The sequence below is a fragment of the Eurosta solidaginis genome, chromosome 3 (genome assembly GCF_040869045.1).
Source record: "Eurosta solidaginis isolate ZX-2024a chromosome 3, ASM4086904v1, whole genome shotgun sequence".
NCBI classification, from domain to species: Eukaryota; Metazoa; Arthropoda; class Insecta; order Diptera; family Tephritidae; genus Eurosta; species Eurosta solidaginis.
Window position 1 is genome coordinate 66,195,576 of NC_090321.1, and position 14,290 is coordinate 66,209,865.

Sequence of the window (14,290 nt, forward strand, 5' to 3'; positions counted from 1 at the left end):
TCTATTTGAAATGCGCTTAAGCAGCATAGTCAAACTAACAAAAGTTGGCTTAGATGGCAATACTCTGCTAAAAATCTAAAAAAAATAAGAAAAAAAGATACGCATTTATAAAATTAAAAAGAAATTTTTTTTCTTTCAAAATTTTAGAACGAACGGCTAAAGCGAAGACGAAAAAACCCAAAATACCTAATGGAGCATCAGAAAAAATACCTCGACTAACGCAAACAGAAATACGCTATGCGATTCTCTTCGGTTTCCGTCGTGAACTAAAGCCACTAGAAATATTCAATGAATGTCGTATTGCGTATGGAACAAAAGCACCTTCCCTACAGACTATTTTCAAATGGTTCCGAAAATTTGAAGCGGGAAATTTTTCCGTAAAAAACGAACGCCGCCGGCAAGGTCGATCAAAATATTAAACTGATGACTTAATTGTAGCTCTTTTGAGTACAAGACGAAGGTGCACGATTGGCGCACGAAATGGTTGCTGATAAATTGGGCATCAATGCCATGGCATCTGTGTTACGAGTTTTATTTTTTTCTAAATTATTTATAAGTAAAAACGAAAAAGGTTACTGTTATCTCTTGGTTCTATAAGTATGATGCGAAGCAGCATCCATGACATGAATCCCAAAAGGAACAATTTGAAAACTACAAACTCGGAAATTGGAAAGAAATAGGGAAATTATTTATGTTATTTTGTGCCTAATGAACAAAGCGCCCTTTTTTGTTGTCTGGAAGCCAAGTTTTTCAAGGGATGGCGGAAAAGCGTTCCAATATACATCTTTTTTTAGTCACCTTTTTAAGGATGAGAATTTATATTATGTTTTGATATGACTCAATATATAGACTGCATGTTTATTTAATAATAAGATCGGAGTTAAAGTTATGTTAGGTTAAGCTTATGTTATGTTAAGCTTATATAAAACGTTCAAATTAGGTAATGAATGTATGTATGTATGAATTGTTTTTTAATATGATCTGATATGATTTATACATATGTAATATATTCCAAACTATAGCGAATGTTGTACTTACCGAAGGTATTTGGCTAAAAAAATGGCGCAGGTAACAACAAAGCAGTACCTCCCAGTGTATTTCTATCATGAAAAGCTTTTCATCAAAAAGTTATATTCTTTAGCGAAGGCGATATAAAAACAGCAGGTTCCACCAATTTTAAGGAAGAAGTTTATGTAGCAAAACGCATATTGGATTAGAAAATCGGCCTTATTCTTCTGGAAGGTAAAACGGTTCAAGTAATTATTATTCTATGGTTGATATGGGACATATCAAGAAAAATCATTACTTTATCTAAAAAGTATTTAGTTCAGAGTGTGATGAATGTCCTACCAAGAATATATGTAAACTTGAAACGTAAGTATACATACATATGTGTGTGAAACATGCAACGTTGGCACAAACAGCAACGTCAGTTCAGAAAACCAAAGGAAAATTACCCTTGCCAAGAAATGTCACTTTGAACTGGGTAGGCTATTCAAAAATAGAGCCATTCCTCGGCAAACGAAATTCAAGCTCTACAAGCCAACGGCCAAGTGACTAGCTTACTTCCAAACCCGCTTAAATTGTTCAGTATTAAGTAAGTATCGACCGCCAGAAAGCTGGTGGAAGCTACGTCAGGAGCATTGTTACTGGGTGGAGGCGTAAATGCGCACCACTCCACCTGGGGAAGTAATGATGAAAACGAAAGGGGTGAGTTACTATTTGATTTCACTCTAAACTCTAGACTAATCAAAAGCAATAGAGGAACTGAACCAACCTTTATTACTACAACAAGAAAGAAAGTTCTCGATGTCATCCTAGTCTCGGAAGAGTTGGTCAGAAACTGGAGGATCCTTAAGGACCACTCATTCTCTGACCATCGTTACATCCAATTCGACCTAGACTTGGTGAAAAAGCAGATCGGCTAATACGGCCCAGGTATACAAAGCTCGACACAAGTAACAGTGAAACCTATACTGCACAACCTAATTACAAGAGATAAGATATCTTGGGCCATCTAATCTTTTGAACCATTCAAAACTCCAGGGCCGGACGGAGTTACACCTATACAACTGCAACAATCACTGGAATGCAGCACTAACTGTCTATACGCTATAATAGGAGGTGTCGTGGCCTTGAACCACATCCCACGTACATGGAAAAGATCTAGAGTGGCATTTATTCCCAAGGGAGGCAAAGCGTGCCACGCGAAACCACAAGACTTCAGACACATCAGTCGTATCTTCGTTTCAACCAAAGGTATTGGAGAGGCTGATGGAAACATATATCAGGGAGGCAGTAAATGACGAACTCTCCGAAGCACAACACGCCTATATGAAGGAAAAATCAATGGAAACAGCATTACACGAAATTACACCGTGCATAGAGAGATCGTTCTCCTTCAAGGAATACTGCCTGGCAGCCTTCCTAGACATAGAAGGAGCGTTGAACAACATCAAACTCGACTCGATCATTAAGGTACTGACTGATCTGGGCATCGAATCTCAGCTGGTGGAGCATGTGCACCAATTGCTGCTTTGCAGAGTACTACAGACAGAGCTAGCAGGGGTATCAGTGAGCAGGTTCGTCAGTGGGGGAACTCTCCAAGGTGGAGTCCTATCCCCTCTGCTGTGGGACTTGGTGGTAAATCAACTGCTAAGGGGCATAGAGGAGAGGGGCTGTAAAGTTATAGCATATGCTGACATTGCCTTGGTGATAAGTGGGAAGTTTCTACAAACTCTGCGATATAATGCAGGTGGAATTAAGAAGGGCGAAGCATGGCCCGCTGATAATGCTCTGGGCGTGAACCCAAATAAAACGGAACTGGTGCTCTTTACGAGGAAGTATAAGATACCACCTCTCTCAACTCCGGTGCTGGCAAACACAGTGCTTAAGTTAAGTGAGTCCGCCAACTATCTAGGGTTCACACTTGATAAGAACTTGAACTGGACACAAAACATCACGGAACGTATCCGTAAGGCCACGGCACATTGGGGACGAACTTTTCAAAACCACGTAAATATCACAAATATTAACCGATCTTAATCATTTTTGTACAGAAATTTTTGTAATTGAATTCTGAAGAGACTCACATCGGCCCCTTTTTAAAATTAATAATTTTTTTGTACTTAAACAAATTAATTTTGCCAAATGGAATGTCAAATTTCAGATTAGCAGTACCTACTATCTCTTAAAGTGTATATCATTCTCTTAAGTATTGAGCAAAAATTGTATGTCACGATAGTGATACATAAATACGTATTATAATATAAAGTTCTGCAAAGAATAGGCTATTTTTCAACAAATTGTTTAATAAACAAATTAATTTGAAGAATCAAGCGATGTGAGTCTCTTCAGAATTCAATTACGAAAATTTCTGTGTAAACATTGTTGGAATCGGTTGATTTTTCGAACCTGTAAGTGGTTTTGAATGAAATTAGTGCTCAATCCTCAATGTGCACGGTTGCCCTCTACACATGTAAAGGGCCAATTGGACGGAAATGGGGTATGTACCCTATGATAGTGTATTGGATATACACGGCCATAGTTAGGCCAATTTTGCTATACAGGTGGCGGTATGCTGGCCCGTCCTGAATAAATCCTCGACGGTTCTTGCTCTTCAAAAGGTGCAAACATCTGCACTACTATGCATAAGCGGAGCCATCCGCACAACGCCAACGGAGTCTATGAATGTAATACTGAACCTACTACCCATAGATATAGTAGGCGTAAAATATGCAGCATGTGCAGCTATTAGGTTGAGGAAACTGACCACATGGTCTCACTGCAACCATACTGAAATTCTTGAGAGATTCTGCTTACCAGAATGGACAGATTTCTGCAAACCACATACCAACTTTAACAAGGGATACAAGATATTAATCCCTGAGAGGGAACAGTGGGTGAATGACACAGATTGGCGCACTGACAGCATTCAGATCTACACGGATGGATCTTAACTGGATAACAGGGTCGGAGGGGGTGTCTATTCGGAAATGTTGGACATATAAAAATCGTTTCAAAAAAGGAAAGTGGGAAGAATATAAATCTGCAACAGACAGCAGCTTTGCTGCCCTCCCTATCCCGACTGATGCCCGCCAAGGGGAGCGTGCCTTCCGTAAGGTCATTGAATCCGCCTCGGCACATTTCATTCCCGCCGGGAGAATTCCCGAAATCCGGCCCCACTTCCCGGCGGAGGCCGCGAGCTTAGCGAGGGAACGCGACCTTATAATACAGCTTGATCCAGGCGACCCCCAAATAAGGGATATAAACCAACGCATCAGATTGCTTGTGGACGAACACAAGCGGGCGAAATGGGAAGAGCACCTAAGAGGTTGTAACCTCTCTACCGGTGTGGGTAAACTTTGGTCCACCGTAAAGTCCCTATCGAATCCGACTAAGCACAAAGACAAAGTTTCCATCGCCTTTGGCGATAAGGTGCTGTCGGATGCGAAAAAATGCGCGAGCGGTTTCTGCCGACAATATATAATGCATTCTACGGTCGACAAAGATAGACGGAGAGCCAATAGACACGCACATAAACACAAACTCAGCGCGTCACCAATTACCATCACCGCTAGAGAGGTTGAGGACGCCATTGGTCGCGCTAAACCATCCAAAGCAGTGGGCCCAGACGGCATAGCCATGCCGATGCTTAAAAACCTAGGGAAAGAGGGTTTCAAATATTTAGCGCATGTCTTCAACCTGTCTCTTTCCATCTTTGTCATACCCGAGAAATGGAAAATGGCCAAGGTGGTCCCGCTACTAAAGCCTGGGAAACCAGCTAACGTAGGTGAGTCATATCGTCCGATATCTCTCCTATCGCCAGTGGCAAAGACGCTTGAAGCCATTTTGCTCCCTTATTTCCAAGCACATTTGCAGCTAGCCCCTCATCAGCATGGCTTCAGAAAACTCCATAGCACTACCTCCGCGCTAAATGTCATTAGCACCCAGATAAATTGCGGCTTGAATCAATATCCCCACCATAGAACAGTACTCGTAGCGTTAGACCTATCAAAAGCTTTTGATACGGTCAACCATGGCTCGTTACTGCAAGACCTGGAAGGGTCCACCCTTCCCCCATGTCTTAAAAGGTGGACCGCAAATTATTTGGGTGGTCGGCAGGCATCGGTGCAATTCAGAAACGAAACATCAAAACAAAGGAGAATTAAACAAGGGGTGCCACAGGGTGGTGTCCTATCCCCGCTTTTGTTTAATTTCTACATATCTAAGCTACCTTCACCACCGGAAGGAGTCACAATCGTTTCCTACGCCGATGACTGCACAATAATGGCCACAGGCCCAGGCCCAAAGATCGATGAGCTATGCAATAAAATAAACGGCTCTCCCTGATCTCTCCAGTTTTTTCGCCTCGCGAAACCTGGCATTGTCACCGACTAAATCTTCCGCGACCTTATTTACAACATGGACGCCCCAAATGTCGACCATATTGAACATCCACGTCGATGGCACTACGCTACCGACTGTCCTACACCCCAAAATCTTGGGTGTGACGTTTGATCAGGATCTACATTTTGGTGCGCACGCAACCGCAATTGTTCCATGAATTCAGAGCCGTAATAAAATCCTCAAATCCCTTGCTGGCAGTACCTGGGGAAAAGATAAAGAAACGCTCTTGACCACATACAAAGCAATTAGCCAGCCGATTACGTGCTACGCGTCACCCATATGGTCGCCAAGCCTAAAAACCACCCACTGGAAGAAACTACAGGCCTGCCAAAATACTGCTCTCAGAATCGCCACGGGCTGTCTTCTTATGTCCCCAGAACACCATCTGCATAATGAGGCGAGAATACTACCCATCAGGGAGAGAAATGAGATGCTGACCAAACAGTTTCTGTTGAATACCCAGAAACCTGGGCATCCCAACAGACATCTGATTGACGAACCAGCACCGCCTAGAGGCCTAAGGAGTCATCTCCGTAAGCATTTTGAGGAAATACGGCACCTGAGAACCCAGCCGTATGAAGCGGAAAAACACAAGCAGGTCCTTGGTGAACTCCATAGACAGGCGTCGGACCTTTATGTCGGGAATTGCCCGGTGAATCCAGTACTTGAAGAAAAATATCCAGAACTCGCAGAAGAGGAACGCATACTCCCCAGGGAAACGCGTGTCACTCTTGCTCAACTTCGTTCTGGATACTGTAACAGGTTAAACTCTTACCTATCCAGAATCAACCCCGACATACAAAATGTATGCCCTGCTTGCAATGTGTCCCCACATGACACCAACCATCTCTTTAATTGTAATGTGGAACCAACGCCTCTAACACCCCTTTCCTTATGGTCCACCCCTGTTGAAACGGCAAGTTTCCTTGGACTCCCGTTAGAGGATATTGATGACAATTTGTGATCGGTCGCGGCTATTTAGGTGGGGCGAGCATTGCTACAACAACAACAACAACAACATGGCGGATGAGCTTTCAAGAAACGGTACTTCCCTTCCACTTTCGCTATCCTGGAAGAGGTTTGGCATGCCGCTCAGGAGGCTCTACTGATCGAAGCCGGAGCCAGGTGGAAGCATCAAGATAGATGCACACGGAAAAACTCACAGGGCCGGAATGGTTTAAGAAGAGATCACGAGAGTTTCTGACCCTCTGTAAAAGGGATATTTTCCATTTAATGATTAAAAACTGCGGCAACGAAGAAGAGCCTCAAACTGGTAGGCATCTACTCTGCGAATGTCCAGCGCTCGGTAAAAGAAGGTAACGTTTTATGGGCAAGATGTTTCTCGTAGATCTGACTGATATAGCTGAGGTCAACATACGACGCTTAGTTAGTTTCACAAACTCAAAGAAGTTTGATTAGGAGAGTAGGAACAAATCCATGTGCTTTCACAATGGGCCTATAAAGGCCTAAGTGTGCCGCTCCGATGCGGACGGCAGCCACTTAAACTTAACATAACCTAAGTATGTATTTAAGTAAGTAATTCTTATTGTGGTTGAAACGGTAAAACCATTTGTTAAAAGTTTGGGGTAGTGTTACCGATGAGAACAGTCTCTTCTATGACGTGAAAGGCGTCATATCCGTATATCAGCCATCGAGTTGCGTGTATCTACACTTTGCGACACGAGAGGATTGTCAATCCGGCTTTGGTTTTATACATGCAGTTAGATTACTGCAATTTTGAGAGAATATGATCTAGTGCCAAATTTCAACCCCAAATTACTGAACTAAATGTGGAAACCGTCGAATGTAGAACTGGTCTATCAGCACAAACGAGGAAAATGGAAAGTGCATTTTTGGAGCTGCAACTTCTCTGCTGGTGCTGGCAAGTGATGGTCGAAGCGTGCTCTGGCACAACAACGAGTCCAATGCGGTATGTGAACTACCACGGATCTTGCATCCTTTGTCAGGAAGAGTCAAACGTCGAGCCAGTAGGAGCACCTTTTACCTTCACCACGAAAGAAGTAATCGAAGCTATTGCCCAGACAAACATATTCAAAAAATCAAGCCAGACGTCATGCTGATGCTCAAATATCTTGGCATCAAGATAGATTTTTCGATTTTTTTGGACTCCCGTTAGAGGATGTTGATGACAATTTTTGATCGGTCGCACCTATTGGATGAGGCGAAGCACTGCTACAACAACAACAACGCGTAGCATGCAATCGGCTGGCTAATTGCTTTGTTTCTTTATCTTTACCCCAAATGCTGCCGGCAAGAGATTTGAGGATTTTATTACGTCTCTGGATTTTCGGTACAATTGCGGCTGCAAGATCTCCAAAATGTAGATTCTGATCGAACGTCACACCCAAGACTTTAGGGTGTTAGACGGTCGGTAGCGTGGTGCCATCGACGTGGATGTTCAATACGGTCGACATTTGGCGCGTCCATGTTGTAAATAAGGTCTCCGAAGATTTGGTCGTTAACAATGTCAGGTGGTGAAGGTAGCTTCGATATGTAAAAGTTAAACAAAAGTGGGGATAGGACACCACCCTGTGGCACCCCTTGTTTAATTCTTCTTGGTTTGGATGTTACGTTCCTGAGAATTGGGAGGAAGGGGAGACCCTTCCCGGTCTTGCAGTAACGTGCCATGGTTGACCGTATTAAAAGCTTTTGACAGGTCTAACGTAACGAGTACTGTCCTATGGTGAGGGTTTTGATTTAATCCGCAATTTATCTGAGTGCTAATGGCATTTAGCGCGGTGGTAGTGCTATGTAATTTTCGGAAGCTATGCTGATGATTGGCTAGTTTCAAATTTGCATTTAAGTAGCGATGGCTTCAAGTGTCTTAGCTACTGGCGGTAGGAGAGATATCGGACTGTAAGAATCTGCTATGTTAGCTGGTTTCCCAGGCTTTAGTAGCGGGACCACTTTGGCCATTTTCCATTTTTCGGGAATGACAAAGGTGGAAAGAGAGCGGTTGAAGACATGCGCTCTTTCTCTAGGCTTTTAAGCATCGGCATGGATATGCCGTCTGGGCCCACTGCTTTAGATGGTTTAGCATGAACGATGACATCCTCAGCCTCTTTAGCCGTGATGGTAATTGGGAACGCGCTGTATTTATATTTGTGTGCGCGTCTGTCGGCCCGCCGTCTTAACTTTGTCAACCGTAGAATGCATTACATATTGTCGACAAAAAGCGCTAGCGCATTGTTTCGCATCCGACAGCACTCTATCGACAGAGACGATGGAGATTTTGCCATTGTGCTTAGACGGATTCGATAGGGAATTTACGGTGGACCAAAGCTTACACACACCGACAGAGGGGTTACAATTTTTTAAATGCTCCTCCCATTTCGCCCGCTTTTGTTCATCCACAAGCAATCTGATGCATTGGTTTATATCCCTTATTTGGGGGTCGCCGGGGTCGTGTCGTCTTATAAGGTCACGTTCTCACGCTAAATTTCTTCCGGCGGCAATAAAACGAGTCGAGGAAAGCACGTTCCCCTTGGCTGGCATCAGTCGGGATAGGGAGGGCAGCAAAGCGATTGTCTGTAAAGGATTTGTAGTCATCCCACTTTCCTTTCTTAAAGTTGATGAAAGTGCAGTTCTCGGTAATGATGAAGTCGGCAGATTGCTCGAGCGAAAGGAGTATAGGCAGTTGGTCAGATGCCAATGTTATCATCGGCTGCCAGTTGACGCGGTTTACTAGTTAACGATGGATAGATCTAGCGAACTGTGACAGCTTCCTACGAGTGGGGGCGTCTCCGTTTATTGTGCAGAACATCGTTTTCTCTATTTGGTCCGCCAACATCTCACCCCTGCTGTCCGCCTGTAGGATAGAATGCCATAGATCTTGATGGGAATTGAAATCGCCTAAGATAATACGAGTATCGCCAGTGAGTACTGCTCTGATATCAGGGCAGTATCCACTGGGGCAGCAGGTGACAGGAGGGATGTATATGTTGATTATTTCTAAGTTTACATCGCCTGACTGGACAGATATGCCAAGACGTTATAGGACACTGTCCCTGCGGCCGATGTCGGGATCGAATAGATTATATTGCACTGAGTGATGGATGATAAGCGCGAGACCACCTCCATTTCCGCTTTCGCTATCTTTTCTGTGGACGTTATACCCGGAGCAGATCTTGCTTTGAGTTTGGTCTCTTGAATCGAAGGAATGCGGATGTTATGCCGCTTCATGAAATCAACTATCTCCGTGAGACGCAGACTACGAGATGCCCTTGTGCGTGAACAGCAAGGAGCCACAAAAGATTTATAAAAGTTACGAGGACGTCGGGTTTTGGGGTCTAGCTCAGAACAACTTGTCAGATGCAACCATCCCTTGCACGTGACACACTGACAAGAGTGTGACCGTCAGGACCGGGGTCGGCGTAGGACCCATATTACGTTCGATACCTTCACGGACCAGGAGAGTATGGCGCAGTCCCGCTGCAGGATCTGCTGGGAGGATGACAATTTGTGGGAAGGACGCAACAAATTAAACGGGGTTACACTGAAATGACAGCCCTTGGTCGGGGAAAATCCCGAGTCGCTCCGGTACATACAACCGGCTGCCCTGGGAAGCGTCTAGCCAAGGTCTTATACCTGTCTGCTAAGTAAGAAAGGTTATACCTATACCGATATTCCTCCTATTGCTAATAACGAAGGCACTTATGAAAACTCTGACTCACAGTAGAAGATAGCAGGCTTCCCAGGGAGGTGCGCGTCACTCTGGCCCAACTTCTATCTTGATAAACCCTGTAACGTACACCTATTAGAAGGTGAATCCGCCCCTTTGCGCAATCAAGGTGGAATGTCCCCCAGCTAGCTCAGTGTGAGGGGTCGGGGCCCTTAACCCTTGTCCACCTCGATGCGGGGCGGATGTTACAATCATCTCTATCTTCCATCCATGCACACGCCTCGGAAGAAGCCCACCCTACCTTGGACCGCTCGATAATTTCGGCCTTCATCAGGTCCCCTTTATCTCCGCTCCGCCTGACTCCTCTTACCTACCCTGTCGTCATCCTTCCCCTCCCCAACCGATCAAATTAGCACACCATATTTACTTTTTCCTTTTTTTTTCAATAAAACATTTTAATGATAAAAAAAACTTACGGTCTATACTAACAAAATTTAATCAAATGATTCCTAAAATTCAGGCTTTGAGTTTTACACAGATTTCCTATGCCGCAAGGATTACCATAAGTGTGCTTATAACAAATAAAGGTTTTACATCTAAACTCCACATACGCGAACTATTACATATAATATCATCATCAAACATGCATATGTATATGTATAATTTTCTAGCCGGTAGCAAACAAAAAAAATTATTTCCAATTCCAAAAAAAAAGAAATTTAAATTAAACAAAAAAAAAGAAGGACATGCGTCTTACGGATACAAAAAAAAAAAAAAGCTGTAAATTCTTTGACCTCAATAAAAAACATGTATATCATACTGATTTTCATCAAATCGTATCACACCCTAACAAAAACGTTTGCATACAACTACATAAAACAAAGTTTTTTATGTACAAAAAGAAAACTTTAAACAAAATGTCGGGGGCACAATGAATGCACCGTTATAAGGTAAATGCTTGTCCATGAATTTTTGGACTTTGGACAAAAATTACAAGATATGATAATTTATACAAAAAACCCAATTATACAAACATATGAATCCAATACATATTAATATAGGGATATTCTCTTTTTATATAAACCAAAAATGTATGTGGTAACGTATTAAATAACTTTCATCTTCTTACGGGCCTATCAGTCGCACAAAGTACCCCAAACGACTTCACACTCAACCTTGAGTAAAAATTTTCAGCCACCTCCAACACCCTAATGCCTACCTAAAAGAGCTCTTTTACCACGGCGGAGGGGATTTGTTGGAAGCGAAAAGCATGCATCTGCCTCGGCGCAAAAAAAAAAGACTTATTGTGCTTGAATTTACCCGTTTGGTGTATTTTCCTTATGTCCGACCTCCAGACAACCGTTTACACAATTCGATATTTTCTAACCCTAGTTATGACAAGTATTTATTAAAATATAATCGTCTACTAGCGAAATTGTGGAAATGGTTCCGCAACCCTAATTAATAAAAAAAATGGTTTAATAAATATATGATCGCCTACTGGACTGCTTTAGCTTTATGCCCTTCCGGTTTTGTATATTTCGGATGCTCTGCAATGACATTTATACCACGGTCGCAGTCTCGCTGCTAAAGTCCATACTGGTGACGCAATTGGTAGTGTTGTAAAAAAAATAGTCTCCCTGGCGCTGACGAAGCTTTTGTTTGTTTGGAGATGGTATGTTCCCTGTAGGAACAAAAGTTACATTCACCATTTGGGCGCACGTTGAAGCTATTGAATGCTTCCACGCCAATTGGGCGTTCCTGACCATGAGGCCAGTTGACTGGGCGCGCCGGTATTAGGGTGGTTGTGACACACTCACGAATTAATTTCAACAAAATACTAAATTTACAAAAAAAATTCTTTTAGAGAAATGGAACTTCGGAAGAAAATTACTGGAATTTCCTCTAATTAAACTACACCCACATACGCATTATGTTGGATCAACATTATTCCAGAATTGGTGGCTGTAATCGCCGAACGTGAACCCCGAATTGGCGCGGAAGAATTTCACAGATTACAAAAAAAGGATTTTGTTCACTTCAGACTTACCCGTTTAACTCACTCCTATCTAAATAAAATGCCAAGCGGTCAAGACTCCACAAAACATTGACAGGAAAGCCCACAGTGCTGGGTTAGCTGGCTGCCTCCGCTTCTCGCCTCCGCCAAAATCTATTTCTGGTTACCTCCATTCACCTGCCATACCATTATTGCCACAAACTAACCAGCCATTCGGCCGCACTAAACTTTGCTTAAAATTTTTTTTTTGTAACACGCACTACTTTCCAGTCCGTTTTGGACTTCGCGGGGTTTTGGACTTCACAGGGAAACCGATTGTCACCAAAAAAAACTTTTTATTTTAAAATTTAAAATCACCCGCGTACTGCCAACTTGCTTGTCTTTTTCAATATGTTTGATCTTCTTGCCCTACAGTTACCCCTTTTTATATCGGCAGAATCGATCACCGATACCGTTTTCCTTTGCCGTTTTTCTATTGTCATACTTTCTTATACATATATTCAATCGCAACCATTATAGCCCTATATCTCTCCCTTTCCTTATTATCGCTACACCCTTAACTACCATCTGGCAACCTCTGAGCAGAGCTTTTCGGACTTCTCGTTGGTGACTTTCCGAATGTTTCCTAGCAATTGACAATTCTCTTGTTTATTTACAATTTTACAACTTATTCGCGTGTGTTTCTTTTTTTATCAAATTTTGCATGTAATCTAGTGAAAAATATTAGAATAATTGTGCACCCAGTGATTTCCCGGTCTGCAGACCTTCGCCATGGCCTATAGCTGCGTTGATCTTCCGGCGGCACCATTGTGATACATCAAAGTAAATAATGTGAGTTCTGGTCCATGAAAACTATGATTTATCTTTACAAACTTAAATTCGTAATCTAATAAAGATGTCTTTATACGAAATATTCTCGTGAACTTTTCTTGGAAGAAATCTTCACATGGTTAAGTTTATGCGTTCGACCAATCCTACGATCTCATTAGACCATGAACTATTGCTTGATAAAAAGATATTTCTGGATATTTGCTCTGGGATACCCCAGTTTGCTCGATTTGTTATGCCTCCTCTCCGCAAGGAATTACTCTGTATTTATTATTGATTTAACCAACAGCGTCTAAAGTGTCTCTATTTTAGATGCGATCATTCAGTCATTATGCTTCCGCCATTCATCATATACGATCTTCGAGCGGGACCAGGTAGGTTCCAGCCCCAACGCGGGGAACACCCACACCCTGACAACCCCGACGTACGCAATGTATGCCCTGCATGTAATGTTTCCCCACATGACCACAACCATCTTTTAAACCAACGCCTCTAACATCCATGTATCTATGGCCCAACCCTGTTGAAACTGCGGAAGTATACCCCGAATACATAATGTATGTGCCGCATGTGTAGAGTCCCGTTCAGACAGCTTTTCTATTGGGGTACACTGATTTTACCTATTACGTGTAGTAGAAATGGGAGGTTTGCTAAAGCAAATAACAAGTTTAAAACAATTTTAATCACCCTACTAGTGCCCATTCAACTGAATGCGTTCTAGATCCAAGCTTTCATTCCTGAAGGGATAAGCATAAAATAACGAGCGTAGGCTTATAGGTGGAGCATAACAGTGAGTAAAACAACAAAAGCTAAAGATCAACATATGTGTATGTATGAAAATTAGGGCGATGAACAATTTTTTAAACAGGCTCACAAGTTTTGTTTGAGTTGAGGAAGTGCTTCACGTAGAACCCAGAGACTCTCAGATTCAGGATTCTAAGTATGTATGTTCGACCCGATGTTAAGTCTTGGGGAACTAAACATTAAATAATCTATTTAGCTAAGTCAATAGTCGTATCTATTGTTGAAGCGTGGTAAACAGCCGGAGCAACCATCCTCATATATGCCACTTTGCATGCTGGATTCCCTAGGAAAGATTTTCGAGCGTATAATTAGTGAGCGCTTACGGCTGACTCTAGAAAGACCAAGTGGCTTATCGAATAATCAATATGGATTTCGCAAATCAAAATCCACCGTAGATGCAATACAAACAGTCGTCAATATAGCTAGAGAAGCTATCTCTGGAGGCCAAAATAAAAGGAAGTTCTGTGCACTGATTACTTTGGACATCAAGAATGCTTTTAACACTGCGAACTGGATGCAGATAATGGCAGCGCTGCGAAGCTTCGGCACACCAGCTTACTTACGCAGAATGATAGGTAGCTATCTTAAAG

General features: G+C 42.6%; 1 long non-coding RNA gene across 1 annotated transcript; it reads right to left on the bottom strand.

Moving 5' to 3' along the window:
* Positions 1-11,352: 11,352 nt before the first annotated feature.
* LOC137243871 (uncharacterized) lies at positions 11,353-13,129 on the bottom strand. Its single transcript, XR_010950658.1, has 2 exons — positions 12,102-13,129; positions 11,353-11,735 (listed from the first exon to the last, which is right to left on the bottom strand). It is a non-coding gene; the product is annotated as an uncharacterized lncRNA (long non-coding RNA).
* Between the last annotated feature and the right edge of the window lie 1,161 nt (positions 13,130-14,290).